Raw genomic sequence first — 3,609 nt, forward strand, 5'->3', positions numbered from 1 at the left:
ATAACAGCCTGTCACAGGTTACAGCCTGATGGTTAGAGGAGAAATGGCAGAGCATAAATAAAGAGAAGGAAATCAGCTGTTGATTTATATATATATAGATCCCAGGGGACATTTGTTTAAATGTGTAATTAGTGGTAGATTTGATTTAGTTGAACTATTAATATTGTGACAGGATCTGAATCTGACTCTGAGTTACTGTTGTTGTTCACAAACTGAAGACATGAAACATCATTTTAGTTTTTACTGAAGATTTGAAGCAAACTGTGAAACTATCACTGATTTTGTTGCAACTCTACGTTCTTAAATTAAAAATAAATTATTGTTTAACTAATTTGTCAAGAATATCGTTATTGCAATAATACTTGTCCTTGATATCAGCTTTAAAATGAATAACATGCTTTTTCTTAGTTTGCACAATGAATGAATATCACAGACACTGGAAAGTATTTCATGCCTCCATCTGCTGGTGGGCCATCATGATAATGATGAGTATGCCTGCATAATATCATGTTAACTCACTACAGAAGAGACTTGATCATCACTAAAATTAGGTGGAGAAAGATGTGGATATATTGATATTGGTATCAGCTAAATAAGTTGTTATTTGTTGGCATATCAGATATCGGCCAAAAATCAGATATGGTGCATCGTTACAAAATAGATAAATAAATAAAAGTGGTCTGTGTGGGTCTCAGAGGGTTCAACTCAACCACCTGACCCACTTTCCATTATGCAATAAAAGGTCACCTGCAGTATCCTGCAGCTGAGTCAATGCTCTCTCTATCAAAAAGCTATGTACACCTCAGCTGATTGTGTTAATGACACAGTCAGCCCTCTGCCAGAAAACCCAAACTGGACACACTAGAGTCCAGTGATGTCACCTCTCGAAACGGTGGTTAAACAGTGACGGTAAATTCTGTGTGATATTAACAGCCGTGTTGCCACTCTGAGGAAACACTGCCTGAAGAGCAGATCTGTGGTAGGCATTCTTTCTCTCTGTCTACCAACCACGTACAAATTTGGAGTGGGTAATGTTGCCATAGCAACAGCAGCCTCTCCAATTAAAGCTTTTAGGTGGAGATGTATTTCAAAAAGGGACTCGAAAATAAATCACCATTTGCTAACAGAGAAGTTGTGTCAGATAGACTCACGGCTTCTGCGTAACATGTATGGACGTCAGACAACCTGATGGCTCGCAGCGAGTGTGCCTTACATTGTTAAAGGAGCAGTAATGTCAGCTGTGTTGTTGGCCTGTGGTAAGTGGAGTCACAAAGAGAGGGACATGCAGACAGACAGATATATGACCATCCACACTTCACTACTCGCACTCTCTGAAGCTAAATATGGAGGAGTGCTGCACTAATTGTATGTCAGCGCTGATGTCTGTGCATGTCCATCATGGACATGGACAGCTGGACACACACCCGGGCATGGACAGCTGAACACACACATTCAGATAGAAGTTTGCTGTGTGCTGCAAACCACTCTGTACTTCTATAGTCTTTAAATAACAAAACATGGTTACGTACCAATACCTCACCTTTCAGTCTATTTTTACCAAAGTTATAAATGTTTGTATTGTTTTCATAACTATGTGGTGACAATGCATCACTGCCTGGGTCATGTTCACAGATGTTTCTTTGAGTTAATGAACCACTACATTTATGTAACTTAAGCCTATGTACAGTCAGACAGCGACAAATCGTAAATGCAGTGTCCTCCTTCTAGTAAACAGAATATTAAACTAATCAATATAAAACAATGTCAACAGTAGGTCAAGACAGAGCTGGGTTATCAGCCAAGTAGGCAGAGGTGGAAGAAATCCTCCGAACTTTTACTGTCACAAGTAAAAGTCCTGCACTCCAAGCCATACTAATGTAGAGGTATCGGAATATATTTAAAGTACAGAAAGTACTCATCATGCAGAACTGTCAGAATAGTATAAATTACTGGATTATAATCATCAATGCAGCGCATTTGCGTTGCAGTTGGTCAGACTGGCCTCAGAAGCTGTATGTTTTCCTCTAAAAAGTAATGCGCCCGAATTCATAGGCATCCCACGTCTTCTGAAAGGTCACAGTCACGTGATCAGTGTGCTGACGGGAGTAAAGAAGGTAGTGGTCTTGAGAGGAGGCAGATGGGGGTGGTGGTTGGTTCACAAAAATGCGGTCTTTCCCCTGGAGACGCATTTGGATCCGTGTGAACTAAGAGTCACAATGCCTGCGTCTAACCACAGTAACTTTAGTTGCCTGAACGTAACCTCCCTAACTTTACGTTAATCATGTAACTGTACGGTAAGGATGTAACGTCCTCTATGTGACGCTAATTTGTGTCTGCATTTTTGTAGGATATCTATCATATGAGCCGTTCTATGAGGATACGTTGAGCTGGTAAAGGTGGAGCTCTTTTCAGTTACTTTATATATTGCTGGTAGTTTAATCTATAATAATTAATTTTGTTGATTTAATAATCTAAATCTGTAAAGTAACATGGAGCTAAAGCTGTCAGATAAATGTAATCAGGTAAAGAAGTGCAGTATTTGCCTCTGAGGTTTACCCCAGAGTTGTACCTAAGTACAGTACTTGACTTAATGTACTTAGTTACATTACACCTCTGCAACTACGCCTGCATTCACAGCGGCAACACGAGAAGATCAGTCTTTTTAATTAATGCAAACATCCTGTTTCCTACTGGCACATTTCCTCTGGTTGTCAGTAGTGATGGCCAAATGAAGCCTCATGAAGCATTGTCTTTATTCTATGAGCCCACTAGATGGCTCTTTTTGTTCAACAAACAGTTGAAAGCACACTGAATTGCCATTCTTTGAGCCTCTCTCTTTAAACCATGAGCCTAAATGATCGCCATTCCATGTTTTCCTCTTGTCCATGTATTTTAAAATATTAAACTAATATCCCGGTGTTGCATTGTTGCAGATTTGATCTTATGATCAGTCAGAATGAGCCTTCATGAATAAAAAGAGAAGGTTATTGTTGGTAGGACAAATGTTTTATTACTTTAATTGAAACCATTTTGTTCATGGAAGTTTGTGTAAAAAGTCTCCCCTCAGAAAATACCTCTAATAACGGGCACATTCTCCGTCCAGTTGCGTTTCTTTTTTTTCTTTTTTTTTAATATCCTAGATAAACAAGTGTAGACGGTATGATAACTGCAAACTTGTCACAGTATACATTGAAACCAGGATATTGCTGCAACTCTAGACTGTATACATGCAGATGAATTCAGCTCCCAATCACATTATCTGGGTGAGTTAGTCCAACTTTGAGAGATTCCATTTAGTACGATTTCAGTCCAACTAACATGTTTACATGTTAGTCAGCGGCTGCAGTGGAGAGCTCCGCCTCCCCCTCATGTCATTCTAACACATACAGGAGTCTGTAAGGTGGAGTATTTACTGGGATTTTCAGCACAACCATCTCTAGGGTTTACAGAGGATGGTCCCAGAAAGAGAAAATATCCAGTGAGCCAAAATGCCTTGCTGATGCCAGAGGTCAGAGGAGAATGGCCAGACTGGTTCAAGATGATAGAAAGGCAACAGGAAGTCAAATAAGCACTGGTTCCAACTAAGGTGTGCAGAAGACCATCTCTGAA

The 3,609-nt window shown here is 39.7% G+C and overlaps 1 protein-coding gene across 1 annotated transcript in view; it reads left to right on the forward strand.

Moving 5' to 3' along the window:
* Positions 1 to 3,609, forward strand: part of LOC126397833 (palmdelphin-like) — a 55,465-nt gene that overhangs the window by 7,532 nt on the left and 44,324 nt on the right. The window lies entirely within an intron of this gene.

The sequence above is a fragment of the Epinephelus moara genome, chromosome 11 (assembly GCF_006386435.1).
Source record: "Epinephelus moara isolate mb chromosome 11, YSFRI_EMoa_1.0, whole genome shotgun sequence".
NCBI lineage: Eukaryota > Metazoa > Chordata > Actinopteri > Perciformes > Serranidae > Epinephelus > Epinephelus moara.